This window comes from Canis lupus, chromosome 33, assembly GCF_048164855.1.
Source record: "Canis lupus baileyi chromosome 33, mCanLup2.hap1, whole genome shotgun sequence".
NCBI lineage: Eukaryota > Metazoa > Chordata > Mammalia > Carnivora > Canidae > Canis > Canis lupus.
The window spans coordinates 17859132-17876907 of record NC_132870.1 but is presented as its reverse complement, the minus strand read 5'-3'; the positions used below and the strand labels follow the sequence as shown (position 1 = coordinate 17876907).

The window sequence follows — 17776 nt, the reverse complement described above, 5'->3', positions numbered from 1 at the left end:
CTTCAACAGACAGTTAACACATGATACAAAAAGTCTTACGTTCTTTCTTTATAATATGCCTTTATATAAAATGTTGTTTACAAATGTGATAAATAACCACTATCAGGATTGACTTGAAAGCCAAAGATAATATTGAGTAATACTGAGACGTAATCTCAAGTCTTAAAATGCTCAACCAGCCTTCAACCAAAATACATTCCATGTTAGACACTGTCAACCAATCTCCCAATTTTCCCTTTGTTTTCTTGGTTAAAGGGATCAACTTTCTTTAGTTTCTTTTTATTGTACTAATTTTATTTGGTCTGCTTTCTGCCCCAAGTTTCCACAGGGTACTTCAGAAAAAAGATACCAAAAGGAATAAAAATAAAACCAGTAAAAAAAAAAAAAGTGTAAGAAAGTACTATCATGTGTTTATGCAACACATAAAGTGAATAAAAGATATTGAATAAAGAACTGAAATTATAATCTTGATAAGATATTACCCAAAGGCAGTAGCAAAGCAAATTTAACTGAGAAATATCCAGTCTAGATCAATCATGGCTGCATTTTCAGAATAAACATATTGTTGTCCAAAATCTAAATCAAACCCATTAAGAAACTGGGAGGTAGAACTTAAAAAAGGACAAAACAAAGCTTGATTCAGAGGCTAAAATAAGCATTATATGAACATCAAAATATAGTCTAAATTTACGTGAGATTACCCTCAAAGTATTTCTGAATTAACAGAACTAATTTTGAAACATCTTGCATTATTTGGAAATTATACAGGATTCAATAAAAGTGATATTCTAGAATGACTGGCCTCATCTTAATATAATTACTCTACATTTAGACCTACTCCACCTGCCATTTTGGATGTGGTTTATTCTATCTTAAAATGAGCTGGTTCCTGAATATTAGCCCTAACACAAAATCTGTGCCAGAGTATCAGCTCTTCCTTGTATCTCTTTAGGCCTACAGTTCAAGCTCTGCAAGACAATTTAGTATTATCTTTGTTTTTAACTTAAATCTGTAATACAGAAACCCTTCGGAGCTATAATCAGCACCTATAACTCAACGTAAAAATTTTAAGTATCATGCTAATGCTTATGGTCCTGTAATTTAAAAAACAGCAACAGGGAAGCTTTCACTGTCAGTAGATAAGCTTCACCTACTTACTGCCATACTTCCAGCAAAGCAACATATTTACCTTCCGTGCCATGTGCAGTGGACAGAAACCACCTTAGTTTATAAATTGCGTGGGTGTTCAAAATCAGAAAATAATAGAAAACTATTTCTGTCCCCTTCAGCACCACTGCTTTTTTTTTTTTTTTTTTTTAGCACCACTGCTTTTAACGTTAATCTGAAATATACCTAACAATAGCAAATAAATTAACATCCCACAGCACTGTGAACCCACAGAGAAAGGTGTCCAAGTGCTGAAGGTGACGAAACGAAAACAAACTACGGACCATGAAGCAGGACATGTTAATTCACTGACATTAGTAGGGAATTGCTTTCTGTACAGAACCAACTAGCAAGTTGCTTGAACAGATAAATTCTCCTCAACGCTGATGTGCATCTTGGATTCAAGAGACTGTTCTGGCTTCTCATCACTCTGTTCTCTCCGTTCCCAAAGCTGGTCCTTGATCCACTTTCATGCACTGTCGAAACGACGTGGGCTTGCTTTGTACAAGACCCCGTGCTGTGCACATTCCCAGCTTACGCACTGACAAGGCTACTGCATCGTCACACGTACGTCTGAATTTTTCCCTTATTCCATTTCTGGACCACTGACTGCTATAAACTCACAAATACAGTCCTGTCTTAATGCTGATACGAAAGCAAACAGAATTTACCAATCAGAAGACTTCAAGTTTGACAGAACCAAGAAACAGAAACTTGCTGAGAGGACACATGAGATCAGTGGGGGAGCACCTTTTCCACCCTGCACGTATTTCAGCATGATCTGGACGGGCACAACATCCTTCAGGGCAGTCCACAAAATCGCAGTGCCACCCAGAACAGTCTGAAGCAGCAGGCAGCCCCTCCTGGTTAGCTGTAACGTGCCGCACAGCCCTTTGCTCACTGCCGCACGCAGAGCAGCCAACAGGGAGAGGAGTTGACGAGGAAGAGCAAGAGCCAGGAGACCGAGCTGGCTGCTTACTTACCTTCTCACTACGGCATGCGTGCTCCGCTCCTCTAACTTTTTGTTTCCTCTCTTGTCATAGCTCAGCGGCGAATGGTTATGATTCAGCAGAAGTGTGAACCTGACAGTGAAGAAGGATTTTTTAAGAATAAATGTTGGAAACGAACGTTCTCCCCACTGCACACTGTAGTCCGCCTTCCCTTGCCCTCTGCGTGCGTGTCTCTCTCCCGCTTTCTCTCTCTGCGAGGCAGCTACGTAGTGGTCTATAAATATTGACCTGACACTTGCTCAGTGCTTTACTTGCTCATGGCATAGGTCTGTGTTACTGAACACCCTGGTAAGACTCCGGCGAAGTTCTCAGCTGCTCAGACAAAGCTGTGGATTGGCTCGCTACCCAGCAACCCTGTGCCTGCCTGGAAATACCATTTTGCTGCCAGCTTTACAGATGCTATGGGCCTTTCCTGAGGCCCAAATCAGGCACAGAAGGGCAATTATGAGGTTTGTCTGAAGAAACCGTTTTTTTCTCAAGCAGGTGAAGAAAAGGGGGAGGGGGTGGCTGGGTGAAGTGAAAGACAAGACAGGAAACATTTGGCTTTGTTTTGGCCAAACAACATCACTTCAAGCCCTTCATAAAAGCTATACCTAAATGTCATTCAATCAAGCTTTATAAAACCGAATTACTACATCTTATGAATGACCAAACACAGAGGCAAGCATTTTTATAATTGTTTTAAATATTGCTTCTCACGGAATGAGGCTGTAGTAACTGGGTAATTGGTTACAAAGAAATGTTTCAACACAGGTACCTTCATTTCCAGAATGTCAGAAATGCACTGAAAAGTGTATTAATCAAATCAAATTATATATTTGGTGAAAGAGGCTAAAATATAATCTGAAAATTATATGACTCAACATATTAACTACTTCTAAATTTTCAATCATAACCAATTGAATTATTTTACTCTATTTTTTTAGATTAAGGATAAAATCTAAGCCATGACGCTATATAGCCTGCAGGTGATATGAACAAGGTCAGCATTATCTACATATAGCACACATAATTCCACAGTAGGAATGATTAGAAAATAAATCAAGTCCATATTTTCTATTCTTCTTGCTAGAATAATTGTATGTTTGTCTTACTGAAAGTTTGTTTCTTGATAGTAAATCAAGAGTAAAGAAAACCTTAGAAATAATCTGGTCACTTACTCATTTTACAGATAAGAAAACCGACACCCTCCCCTCCCCCCCTGCTAACTTAACTTATCCATGGTCACATGGCAAGTTTCCAGTAGAGTCAAACCTAGAGTCTTTGCCTTATTGCTCACAATCTGCTCTCCTTCTACTACAAGAGTGATTATTAAACTCATTTTTACATTCAAAATCCTATCTTCATGTAAAATTTTACTGAAAGCCTTATCAGTAAGGGCAAACGTTACAGCCAGAAAAATAGCATAAAACAAAAGTAGCCCTTTACAGTTTGACTCCCCAAAAAAAGTTATGCACAAGAATTAACTTTCTAACAATTTTTTGAAAGATTTTATTCATTTATTCATGAGAGACACAGGAAGGTAGAGACATAGGCAGAGGGAAAAACAGGCTCCCTCTGGGGAGCCTGATGTAGGATTCAGTCACAGGACCCCAGGATCACACCAGGAGCCAAAGGCAGACGATCAACCACTGAGCCACCCAGGCATCCCATAAATCTCTAGCAATTGAAATCCACTTTGTTTCATTCAATAATTAATATTTGCCCAATAAGTTAACTTATTCCCAGGAGAGGTATTCAGCTAACTGCTGAGGAGGCAAAGATAAAGCATAGTTCCTACTCTCAGAGACCTTACAGTCCAATAGCAGAGAAAAACAAGCTAATGACCAAACTGTTTGTGGGATGACGAAGACTAGTAGAGAGAGGTAAGGAGTACTGGAGCATAGGCATCGCATCCAATATGAAGTAGGGGTTCCATGGGGAATTCCTCAATCAAGACTTCTGCATATTATAGCAAGGGTTTGAGGCAGTGAGTCAAAGACTGGAAAGAATAACACAGTAAAGTCCAAGAGGCAGAAAAAGGCATGATACAGAACTTCAAGGAGTTTTCTTGCTGGAGCATACAATGTGCAGCAGGAAATGGTTACTTTTTTTTTTTTTTTAAAGGACTAGAAGGATAAAAGTGATGAAAGGTTTTATATACCAGGTTTAAAAAACATGGGTTTTATACATCATGCTAGCAGTCTTCAACTATTTTTTGCTTACAGACACTTAAGAGGCTTTTAAATTATGGAACCACTCACACATTAGCAAGTTAACATGGATAATTTTTCATTTGTGGTAAACTAGGTATGTGTAGAGAATTTAATTTCTACCCTATTGAAATACAGACATTTTAAAGTGAAACTTATAAGAATATTCAATGGAATCTAAGTCTATAGTAATTTAATAAAACTATTATTTTTAAAGATTTTATTTATTCATGAGAGACACAGAGAGAGAGAGACAGAGACATAGGCAGAGGGAGAAGCGGTGGGGAGCCTCATGGGGAACTTGATCCCAGGATCCCGGGATCACACCCTGAGCTGAAGGCAGATGCTCAACCACTGAGCCACCCAGGGGTCCCAACTATTATCTGTTTAAGTAATAAATTAAGAAACTTATTTTTTTTGAGATTGAGAGTATAGAGGGGCAGAGGGAAAGAGAATCTCAAGTTGACTCCCACAGAGTGCAGAGCACAACCTGGGGCTCAGTCTCATAACCCTGAGATCATGACCTAAGCTCAAATTAAGAGTCAGATGCTTAACTGACTGAGCCACCCAGGTCCCCAATAAACTCTCTAACAGCTGAAAATTCTACATTACTCTTTTATTTTCTTGACCTTTATTGCAATCTCACGCCCTCATAGAATTTCTATGTAAAATATTTTATAATTCTTTATCATATTTCTCCGCAACAAAAATTTAAGGCATTAGTTGAAATTTTTAAATTGTTAAGTCTTCTATGACCCCGGGGCAACGTCCCATAGTAAGATTTGGGATAGATAAAAGTGTGCCTTTCTTTTGTAAAGTGAGAGGAAGATTGTTATGAATAAACCATTGCTCTTAGCCAGATTAATATTAATAAAGAGTTTATGTAGAAGTTGAAAATCTGGACAACGACTCCATTAAAAGCATCCATTCAAATACTAAGTGAAAGAAACCAGTCTGAAAAAGCAATATACTGTGTGATTCCAATTATATGACAGCTGGACAAGGCAAAAACTATATAGATAATTAAAAGATCAGTGGTAAAAAAAAAAAAAACTAATTAAATAAAATAAAAAAATAAAAGATCAGTGGTCACCAGAAGTTTGGGGTGGGGTGGGAGATGAGTAGATGAAGCATAGGTGATTTCAAAGCACTACTCTGTATGATATGTAACAGTAGATGCCATGCATCTATTGTTATGGATTTGGCAAAACCCATAAAACTGTACAACACAAAGACAAAGCCCTAATAAAAACTAAGGACCAGGCAAATCTCTTCCCTTGTCTTCCTGAAAGCATGTGTTCTCGAGAAAGTATTATTATTATTTATTGAGCAATTACCATCTATTAGGGGCCTTAAAAACATTAACTTTAACACTAAAAACAACAGAAAAAGATGGGTATGCTTTCACCTTTTTTTAAGAAAAAGAAAATGGGGCTTTCAGGAGGATTGTCTGAAGTCATCTAACTAACAGATCTGGGATTCAGCTCAAATCTGACTGGACTACAGTAGCACACACTGGCTTCCTATCCATCACTAAATAAGACTGGGTAGAGGCTGCCCAAGTCAGGCAAGGGAGTAGCCTAAGCAGTGCCTTCAGAAAGTCAGAAAGGAATGAAATAATCTATGCTGTACTTCTCCCCAGGAACTGCTAGAATATTGAGTATTAAAGGGTAGCAAAAAGAGGAAATTAATAAAGTGATCTGTGAAAGTCAGTGAACAAAATTAAAATAATTGTTATGTGTTATTAAGAAGAACTTAAAGGGTTTTATCTTTAATTTCACTGAAGGGTAAGGAACACATGAAGAATCAAATGTACAAAGAGTCAATATTGACAAAGTGTCCGTTCTTCCCAACTTTATCTAAGGATTCAGTGCAATTCCATCAGGACGTTATTTTGTGGATATGGACAATCTGATACTAAAGTTTATACAGAGAGGCAAAAAAACCCAGAATAGTCAACACTGACATTGAAGGAGAACAAAGTAGGAGGGCTGACACTACCTGATATCAAGACTTACTAGAAAACTACAACAATCAAGACAATGTGATGTTGGAGAAAGAACAAACAGATCATTGGAAGAAAATAGCAACCCAGAAACAGACTCACAGAAATATAATCTACTCATCTTTGACAGGAGGACAAAGGCAATATACATAATACAGCAAAGATAGTCTTTTCAGCAAATGGTGCTAGAACAATTGCACATCCATACGCAAAAAAAGAATCAAAACAAAGACCCAAAGACCGTATACTCATCACAAAAGTTAACTCAGACCTAAATGTAGATACAAATTATAAAACCCATGAAAAGTAACATAGGAGAAAATCTAGATTACCTTGGGTATGGCAGTAACTTACAGATATAACACCAAAGGTATAGTCCATGAAAAAAACACTTGACAAACTAGACTCTGTTAAAACTAAAAACTCTGCAGAAGACAATTTCAAGAGAATGAGAAGATAAGCCATTGGCTAGGAGAAAATATTTGTAAAAGACACATCTAATAAAGGACTGTTAATCAAAATTTACAAGAACTCCTACAATTCACCAGTAAGAAAATAAACCTAATTTTAAAATGGGCCAAAGAAAAAAAAATAAATAAAAAATAAATAAATAAAAAATAAATAAAAATAAAATGGGCCAAAGACCTAAATAGATATCTCACTGAAGAAGATACATAGATTGCAAACAAGCATATGAAAAAGGTGCTCCACATCATATGTCAACAGGAAAATGCAAATTAAAACAGTGAGATGTCGCTATACATCTATTAGAATGCCCAAAATCTGGAACACTGACAACACCAAATGTTAATAAGGATGTAAAACAAAAGAAACTTTCATCCACTGCTGGTGAGAATGTAAAATGGTACAGTTACTTTGGAAGAGGGTTTTGTGGTTTCTTATGAAGCTAAACATATTCTTACCATAAGACCTAGCAAGCCTACTCCTTGGTATTTATCCATAGGAGTTGAAAAACGTATGTAAGCACAAAAATCTTCACAGGATGTTTTTGGAGCTTTATTCATAATTGCCAAAACTTGGAAAAAAACAAGTTGAGTAGATAGAAACTGTAGTACATCCAGATAAGGGAACATGATTGATTCAGTGCTAAAAAGAAATGAGCTACTAACCTTAAATGCACATAACTAAGTGAAAGAAGCTAATCTGAAAAGGCTACATGCTATATATTTCTACCTATATGACACTCTGGAAAAGGCCAAAATATGGAGATAGTAAAAAAGATCTGTATGTGTTGGGGCAGGAGGTGTGGTGGAGGGATGAAAAAGTGAAGCACAAAGAATTTTTCAGGCAGAAAAAATACTCTATGTTTTTATAATGGTGGATACATGTAATTATACACATGTTCAAGCCACCAGAATGTCTAACACCAAGACTGATCTATAAACTATGGACTCTGGTAATTACAATATATCAATGTAAGCTCATTAACTATAACAAGGGACCATTGATAGTGGACAAGGTTATACATGCATGGAGGTAGAGGATATATGGAATATCTCTGTTCTTTCCATTTTGCTTTAAACCTTACACCACTCTAAAAAAAAGTCAAGCCTTAAACGAGTCAAGGGTGGCTCCTCCCTTGGGTAGATGGATCTTTGCTAAGAGATTATAGAAAGAAAGAACAACTGGAAAAGGAAGCTGGGAAGTAAAGATTCATTTAGTCTTTGAACATGATGAACTGTGGTACAGCCAAGTGAACATGGTCAGTAAGCATTTAATATACTAATCTATAATACAGGAGAGATGAAAACAGTATCAATTCAATAGCCTTCTAGTCTTGTTTTCCTGCTTTAAACTTTTACCATTAGCCTGTTCTCAACACAGAAGCCAAAGCAGTCATTTAAAAATATCAGATAATAGGGGTGAGTGGGTGGTTCAATTGGTTGGATGTCCGGCTCTTAATCTCAGCTCCTGTCTTGATCTTAGGGTCATGAGTTGAAGCCCTGCACTGGGCTCTACGCTGGCTGTGGAGCCTACAGATAATATTTATCTTCTACTCAAAAGAGAGTAAAAGCCCAAGTTCTTTTTTTACTTTTTTTAAGAATTTATTTATTTATTTGAGAGAGAGAGAGAGAGAGAGAACATGTGTGCACACAAGAGCCAGAGAGATAGGGAGAAACAGACTCCCTGCTGAGCAGGGAGCCCAATGTGGGGCTTGATTCCAGGACCCTGAGTTCATGATCTGAGCCAAAGACAGACACTTAACAGACTGAGCCACCCAGAGGTCCCTGAAGCCCAAGTTCTTACAATGATTCATAAAACCCGATCTGATCTGCTCTTCATTCTCTCTCTGACATCAACTACAGTCTCCTTCATTTTCACGGCTGTACCCACTTGATCTCCTTAAATGTGCTTGACAAGTTTGCCCCTGGTATCCTCCTATTTGCTGTTCCCACTCTAGTATGTTCTTCTTGCAGACAGCTTCATGGCTAACTGGTTCACCTCCTTCAAGCTGCTGTTCAAATGGCAACTTCTCAGTGAAGCCGACCATCCTCATACTATTTAAAATTGCAAACTTCCTTCTTTATTTTTTATTATTGCTTATCTCTTCCATTAGAATTGAGGTTCAATCAGTGACAACCCAGATTTCATGTGCATAAAATGAGTCTCATACATAATAAATCCACAATAAATGTACTGTATAAATAACCGAAACACAGTCTGTGAGCCATATATCAACATACATGGTTCCTGAAGTAAAAAAAATAGTAAGAACCCCAAACCAACATTTAAAAGGTGGGTCAAGGGGAAGGCCTGGGTTGAGTGCCTTCAGCTCAAGGCATGATCCCCAGGTCCAAGGATGAAGTCCTGCACTGAGCTCCCCACAGGGAGCCTGCTTCTCCCTCTGCCTATATCTCTGCCTCTCTCTCTGGGTCTTTCATGAATAAATACAATCTTTAAAAAAATAAAAAATAAAAAATAAAAATAAATAAAAGGTGGGTCAAGGAAGAGAAACCCATGAAGTTTGTAAAACAATGATGAATATAAACAAACAATGAGTAAATGAGAATAAGGGTGAGTGAGGATGTAGTAGTAGGAAGGAGGGGTTGACAATGTCAAATGCCATGGAAGATCAAATATGAAAGGGACTGAAAAGAGCCCGTTATATACATCATTTAGAAAGCACTTGGATACTAAAGATCTCTGAACAATACATTTTAAAAGGGTGAATTTTATGGTATATGAATTATACTTCGGCAAAACAGGCATTAGAAAGAAAATAGAGAGCACTGGTGGCTGAGCTGTTTCCACTGGAGGTGGGAGGCCAGCAAGTGAATTGAGACATGGAATAGAAGCTCTCTTTCAAAACTCTGACCATGAAGAAAAGGTAAAGAAACAAGAGGGTAATGACTGAACATAAACAAATGATGATTCATTACAGTGTAAAAGTTGAGTGTTCTGAAGTCAAGCTGACTTGAGTTTTTATCTTTCTCAAGTTACACTGTAAGTTATATACAACCTTAGTTTCCTCATCAATAAAATGAGTTTAAAATTAGTACTTGTGGGACTTTGTGCTGGGTGTGGAGCCTACTTAAAAAATTAAAAAATAAATAAAAATAAAGTAAGATTAGTACCTGTTTTATTGGATATAAATACTTCATTCTCTTTGTGTGACTGAATATTTCACTGTAGAGACACACCACATTTTATTTACCCATTCATCAGTCGGTGAACATTTGCATTGTTTCCACTTATGAGTTATTATGAATAATACTATGAACTTTCATGCATACACTTTTGCATGAACATGTGTTTTCATTACTCTCAGATGAATATCTAGAAGTGAGATTGCTAAGTAATATTGTAATTTCATGTCTAACATTTTAAAGAACTGTCAAACTATTTTCCAAAGTGGCTGTATCATTTTTTATCCCCACCAGCAATGTATGAGGTTCCAATTATTCTGCATCCTTATGAACACCTGTAATTATCTGCCTTTTTTATTATATTAATACTTGTAAATATAAAGCAGAATCTCATTGTGGTTTTAATTTGTATTTCCCTAAAGACTACTAATGCTGAGCATCTTTTCATGTGCTTATTGGCCTTTTGGCTATTTACTCTTCACTTCCAGTAAGTATAATTTCAGAAAACACTAGGACCAAGTAAAGCTTAAAACGTATTTTCAAGAGCGCAGCAAAGTTGGATCTGGCATAGGCATAACAACTCACTTGTTAGAGAAGTAAATGTATAAGCTAATAAACAAATGAAGGATTAGTAATTAGAAATACTTGATTGGTATATCCTTTCAGTTTTCAAACTAACTTAATTTAAATTCCTATCCAGTCCAATAGAATTTTTAGTATACAAAAAAGAAACTTTTTTACAAATGCAATTACAAAGAAGATGTGCTAATCCTCTGTTATTATGACAAATACCTACATTAATATCTTTAGTTTAGCAATAATAAAGTACTCCAACAGATCAATATTAGGAAACTGGGCTTATAATCCAATAATATTAATGCTTTAATTTAATGCTTCTTTGAAGACAAAGGTGAAAAAAGTAAAAAAAAAAAAAAAAAATGATTAAGTAGCCAATGACTTAAAAGTTTGCACTGAGAGGATGCCTGGGTGACTCAGTGGCTGAAAATCTGTCTTCGGCTCAGGGCATGATCCTGGGGTCCTGGGATCGAGTCCTGCATTGGGCTCTCTGTGAGAAGCCTGCATCTTCCTCTGCCTGTGTCTCTGCCTCTCTCTCTCTCTGTGTCTCTCATGAATAAATAAATAAATTTAAAAAATAGTTGTGTTGATAAACATAATCAGATATGAATACTACAAATTTATCCAACATCATAAAGAATGAGATACTCAAGGACAAATGGCTATAAGGAAAATATTAGTAATCCCAGTTCCTAGACATTTTTCAAAAAGACCTGAGGGAATATGGGTCTTTCAATGTAAATGACTGAGAAGAAAGGTGAATGACTCTACAATGTGCCTAGTTAGTAGCTAATAGTGGACTGTTTCCTCCTTTACAGGCTTACTATGAGTCCTATCACATACAAAGTCACTTACCTTGAACGCTAAGATTCTTTGTTTCCAAGTAATAAATACTTTAGGCCCCCTCAACCCAACAGGAAAGTCATATACAAATCTACTAACTTTTACTGCTGCCAATTTAAGTATTTATCCATTATTAGTTTTGAGAAGTATTGACGCACAATTAATAAATAGTTCATTTGTTCAACTAGAACAATGTTGTATATAAACTGAAAAGAATACTGAACAAAAAACCATAGCGGAGAAAGCATGTCCTCTTTAGCTTTCATCTGATATTATACCAACTAACACCAAAATAAACTAAAACATTTTATTTTATTTTATTTTATTTTTATTTATGATAGTCACACACAAAGAGAGAAAGAGAGAGAGAGAGGCAGAGACACAAGCAGAGGGAGAAGCAGGCTCCATGCACCGAGAGCCCGACGTGGGATCTGATCCCGGGTCTCCAGGATCGTGCCCTGGGCCAAAGGCAGGCGCCAAACCGCTGCGCCACCCAGGGATCCCTAAAACATTTTATCATTTATAAAAAGAAATCATTTTGAGACCCACAGTGCTTAGAACACATATAACTAGTATTAATAATAAAATTCAATTATATTTAATAAAATAAGGTAATAATAAAAAGTTGAAAAGCATCAGAGAGATCAACCTATTTTTATGCCAGCATTGTTGTTAACTGGACATATATCAAAACCATACTAATGCTGTTTCATGCTTCTTAATAATTGCTGAGTTCATAGATATGTATGAGTATTTGTTTTTCTCTTCAAACTACATATATAGTCTTATAAGGACAATCTCAGAAGTGTTTTTTAACATAATATTTGTAATATAATTTCAATCATTCTACTTTTAAATAGTGTAAAGTTCTTAAAATCATATCTTTAACATATTTTTCTTGAAGAATTAATACACACTAATTCAAATTTTTCTATCACTCCAAAACAGAAACTAAATTAAGCCTATGTGTCAGTAACAATCTTCATGATGATGAGAATTTTTAATTGTATTAATCTCTAAATTGTTCTATTATCCAAATGACAGATTATCCCACATTTGAACAATTATTTTTCACCATAAAGATGTAGATGATCTCTTCATTCATACAAATACCATAATCATCAATGCGATATTAATGTAATGGAACACTTCTTACTGGAAAAAAATTACAATATATTTTGTTGGACAGTGGAAATGGAATCTCAGGAAAGTACTAAGTGTCCTCTCCAGGGAAGGAGGGGTCATTAAGGTGGTCCTGAAATCACCCACACCAGAGGGATCTCAGTCAGCTGAGGCAAGAACGATGGGTGTCCCCTAAAATAAGCTAATGCCATATATCCCATAGGACAGAAAGGGAAAAATACCAGCCAGGAAGGAGTCAGAAAAAGCCAAGTCAATGGGAGAGGAAACTACTTCTCTAGCACTATTAAGTTGACTTTCTTTGCTATTCATTAATCGTATAGCAGTAGCTCATAAAGATATCACTAAATGATTAAATTTAACAGGAACTGAAAATAGGCATGCACATTAAGTCTGATCATCCATAAAGGAAAAGAAAAACAACACTGGTTTATTTTATTGCTCTATGATGAATCTGCTTTCATATGAAGGATATAAATTTTGAAACTAAGGAATATAACTACTCATTTTAAGACCACATTTTTTTCTAACCAAAATATATTTCACACACAAAAAAAAGAGTAAGAGAATGTAGAAAGAAAACAATAAAGCAAACTAATTAAACAAGAGATGAATGAGATATCCACTACTCTAGTTTGAGTCACATATAAAACGTGGCTGCTTCTATTGGCTGTACTGCCTGACAGGACCTGAAATTTCCTTGAAATGTGGTATCAAAAATAACTAAGGAGTAAAGCAGGGGGAAAGAAAGACTAAAAATGAAAAAAAAATCTTACATTTAACTTCTGAATTTTGGTCAATCTGCATATTGTCATATACATTTCTAAGAGAGAATTAAATCATACTTTGAGATGGACTAAAGCAATCTTTCTAGTTTTCGTCAGCATTAGTTTCATTAGACTATTTTGGAGTCAGTAAAAACTACAAAAGAGTACACTTTGAGGTGATTTTTCCCCTTCCTCTGATTTGCTTCATTCCAAGTATTTCACCTATGCTGACTAAGACTAGAGCTGGAACCATGCTAAGGATAAGTGGGTGGTAAAAGTAGGAAATATAAGAATTAAGAGTATCTTTATACTTTTTTCATCATCCAATAAAAAGATGAAATAATGTTAACTAACAGTACGTCAATTTAGTCATCAACCTGCTTAGATTTTTGTTCTGTTTTGCAAAATATTTGTGCTTAGAAAAGCATATACAAACTACCACTCATACTTGATGCTTAAGGAACCCAGCAGAGAGCATCAAGGAAAGTACAGGAATGTCAAAACATATCCTCAGGATCAAGGGATCCATGCTGATGAAGTAAAAACCTCTCTTACTGTCCATCTCTTAATGGTAAGTACAAATTTAACAACTCACTTTTATATAGCACTTCAGATCTCTAGTAAGTGTTTTCATATGCCATCTCATTTGTTCATTAGGATGATCCAGTAAGAAGGTATACCCACTTTACATATAAGGAAGCTAAGTGCAAAGTATGTAAAGGAAGAGCCCAACCAGTCAAAGCTTGAAAGAAATGTAGACAGAAACTGAATTCAGGTCTTTTCACATTAAATCCTTGGCCCTTAGTACTATATCTTTCAATTATACCAGAGGGACCATATCTTAGTAGAAATTATTTTCTTGTGGAAAAAATATTAATTCCTAGAGGAAACACTGAAGCCTTCCAGTTTGGGGCATAAATATTTTTGTTGATAATGGCATGCACGTGCATACACATACAACCAGTACTTCGGTTATGAGAGTACCATTACTTAGTCATCCAAAATAAAAAATCCCAGTTTCACTTCTGCTCTCCCCCAATTGCAATTTAGTTACTAAAACTCAAGAACCTGTCTTTGAAATCTCTCTCATCTGTCCCCTCTTTGCCCTTCTGTCTGTTCCTACCAAAATTCAGATTTAACTTTTATATAACCTCAAATACTGAAAGCTGGGCTCCGGTCACCACTCTTATTTCTCTTCTACCAACCCTCTGCACTGCTACTACAAAGAAAAAGTCAACACCCACTCTTGCCAACAACAGAGGATTTGAACTTCTCAGCACGGACTACTATGGTCCTCTCTGCCATCTCGACCTGACCTTACCCTTTTGGTTTCATTTCTCCTTTGCCCACAACACAAATCCCCTATTACATTCTCCTAACACATCAGACCATATGCTCACTGGGAATGCTATGGGTTGCACTTCCTCACTTCTGTGTCTTTTCGTGCAGTGACATTCTCTAAATGTCTATGGAGTAGCAATAGCACCAGTACAGTACTGGATCTGGCTACATGGGAACACAGATTTGAATTAAAAGGAAAATTCCTTTGCATGCACTGACTCTAGTATTAAGATTCCCTGCTCTCCTTGCTTGCTATCTCCTTCGCAGAAATAGGACAAATTTCTTGGTTTCAACTTCTGAGTGCTAACAATACAAGGGAAAAGTACACACCAGTTCCCAGGCTGCTGGCAGTAAAGGAGTGATACACTATGCATTCCAGGATGAGTTGGGGGGACCTAATCATCATTTCTGTCCTGGGTATTCACTCCCCTTTCTCTTTTTTATCACCTTTGTGACAGAAAATGAGGCAATACACAATTCCACATCAATGAAAATATGTTCACTTCAACTGCATGACTGTCCTTTCCAAAGATCTGCTAATCTTGCTCTCAAGTAAAACTATGAATAGCAGTGCTGTAGAGATCTGAACAGGATACTACCTGAAAGAGCGATATCTTTAGTATTTAAGTACTAAAATGATGACAGCAGGACTCATGGAAGTACCAGGGCCTCTAGATAGAGAATCTGAAATATTCATATGCGCAAAGATTGCTGCATTTTCTTTTGGGCAGAACAACAAAGGTCAAAGTACACTGATGAAAGTTATCATTGGGTTTACTGGCAATCAATACCAATTAAAAGCGTGTTTTAAAATGTGTATCAGGTGTTACCAGAAAATGCATCCATCCGAATAGCAGCTGTTGAAAAGAAGTTTATCGAAAATGGTAAATAATGTATAAAAAGTCCCAAGTGAGTGATGAAAACCTTGTTCAGATGACAAGCCACATATCAGTTGGAAGCCAGTGCTCAGACTTATTGGCACCAACAATGTTTTCTTAATATCCTAAGTGTGCATAACATCACACCCCCCAGTTGGCTTTAGAATACCTTATTTATTGCTTTATTCTATTAAAGACTACTTTGACTTACTTATATTCCTGACCAATCCATTTTATAATTTTAATTAGCAGTTCTAATGGTTCTTGTGCAACATTTCATATTTATTTATGCTTTCATTCAGAAGAGTTGCTGAGTACCTGTTATGGGATTGGCACCACAGACACCATCCCTGGGAGACCAGATGATGGTAAGGGAGACAAGACTGTTAATAAATGGAAATGACTGTAATACAAACAAACTGAGCACAGAAAAGGTAACTCTGCCTAAAGACTGAGCTCAGGGAAGGCCTTTGGAGGAAGAAGTGATATATGAGTTCTCAAAATAAGTTAACCAGAAAATAAAGGAAGATTTTTTTTTAAAAATGGCATTTGGAATGATGGTAAGACCCAATGTATGGCCATGGAGTGAGGGCTCAAATGGTGGTAACTACTCCCATATTAATACCTCCACTCTTAAGCCCTCGGTACTAGAAGTGCCACATTGCTACGCTTAGTTCTTCTCTGCCTGTTAACATTTTCAACTTATTTCATCCTATGGCTTTATTCTAATTTTTTAAATGTGATTCCATGTTTTGAGAGGCTTTTTAAGAGAGGAAAAAATATATATAATTTTGTATATTCCCACAATAATTTCTCTATCAACATTTTTAGTCATTTATTCAAAAAATATTTATTAAGCAATTGCTATATGGCAGGCTTGGTCTTAAGTGCTAGGAATATGATGGTGAAGCAGGTATGCCAGACATGCCCTCATAGACTTTATATTGTAGTGGAGGGGGAAAAAAACCTAACAAAGGAATATGGTATCATCTCACAGAAAAAAAAAAAAAAAGCAATTATAAAAGTAAAATAGAATAATGTGATAATACTGGGAAAAAAGAATGCTTTAGACAAGAGGATTAAGAAAAGTCTTGCCTGAAGCAGAATCCTTTAAGCTGAGGCCTGAATGATGAGAAGGAGACAGCCCTGTAAAGATCTGAAGGAAAAGTATTCCAAGCAGAAGGAACTGCTAATAAAAAGTTCCTTAAGTAAAAAGAATCATTGGTATTCAACTGACGAAAAAATAAAAAAGAAAGGAGATACACATAAAAGCCAAATAATTAGACAGTGAATGAATGATGTGGTGTTTTAGACTAGTGATTCTTAAAATGTGCTGCACACTGGAATTACCTGGGATGCTTTTAAAAATCCAGATACACTGCCATATCCCAGAACCATTAAACTAGAATCACTGGAGTGGGAGCCGAAGTAGGTATGCCTTAAAATCCTCCATGTGATTCTGATATGCAGCCCAGATTAAGAAGCACTAATTTAGGCCCTGAGGAATTTAAATTTTAGTCCAATTACATAAACAGCCATTGAAACATTAAAATTTCATCTGAAATTTCTATCACGTACTCAAATTGTTTAATTTCAATCTAGATACTTGCTTAAAAAAAGCAATACACTTTAGATATATGTTAATTTCTAAAGCAAATTCTTCTTACAAACAACCAAAAATGGGGGCGCCTAGGTAGCTCAGTTGATTAAGCCTCTGCCTTGGGTTCAGGTCATGATCCCAAAAGCCTGGGATTGAGCCGCATGTCTTCCAGCCTCTACTCAGCAGGGAGTCTGCTTCTCCCTCTCCCTATGTTCCTTCACCCTGTTTATTCTCTTTCTCTGCAATAAATAAATACAATTTCTTTTTTTTAAAAAAGGACAGAAAAAATAAACAAGTATTGAAATGCTTCCCTTTAAAAATTAAATTTAGGTGAAAATTAGTTATTTTGGAAATGCCTAATGTATTTATATACCCTCTTGTAAATACTAGAATACATTTTCTTGTATTTTGTGAATAACGTTTTATCTCTTGAAAGGAAAACAAACACACAAACATTTGAGACAGTATCTGAATTTTGCTTACATCATTCTTTTTGATTATCTGTAACACTGACCATGGGATTCCTCTAATGTGGGTCACATGAATACTTGATCCAATCTGCTGTAAATGGTACATCATTTTGTGGCATGCAATTCTGTAAGAGTTCACCTTCCAGAGCTGCACTAGGAAATAATTTTTGAGGAGAAAT

At 36.3% G+C, this 17776-nt stretch overlaps 1 protein-coding gene and 1 long non-coding RNA gene across 8 annotated transcripts in view; one reads left to right on the top strand and one right to left on the bottom strand.

The window, feature by feature from the left end:
* Positions 1-15994, top strand: part of LOC140623714 (uncharacterized) — a 46881-nt gene extending 30887 nt beyond the window's left edge. The window contains exons 3-4 of the long non-coding RNA XR_012023275.1: positions 13769-13879; positions 15830-15994. This is a non-coding gene — a long non-coding RNA (uncharacterized lncRNA). The remainder of the gene's footprint in view (positions 1-13768; positions 13880-15829) is intronic.
* BMPR1B (bone morphogenetic protein receptor type 1B) overlaps positions 1-17776 on the bottom strand; it is a 393829-nt gene that overhangs the window by 157390 nt on the left and 218663 nt on the right. For 3 of the 7 annotated variants that reach the window (XM_072810278.1, XM_072810285.1, XM_072810275.1), the window contains exons 1-2: positions 2406-2541; positions 2151-2249 (exon numbers count right to left, since the gene is read on the bottom strand). The gene's annotated coding sequence lies outside the window, so the exon portion shown is untranslated. Of the gene's footprint in view, positions 1-2150; positions 2542-17776 lie in introns of those variants that run through there. The other 4 variants (XM_072810288.1, XM_072810276.1, XM_072810281.1 and 1 more) reach the window with 3 other exon arrangements.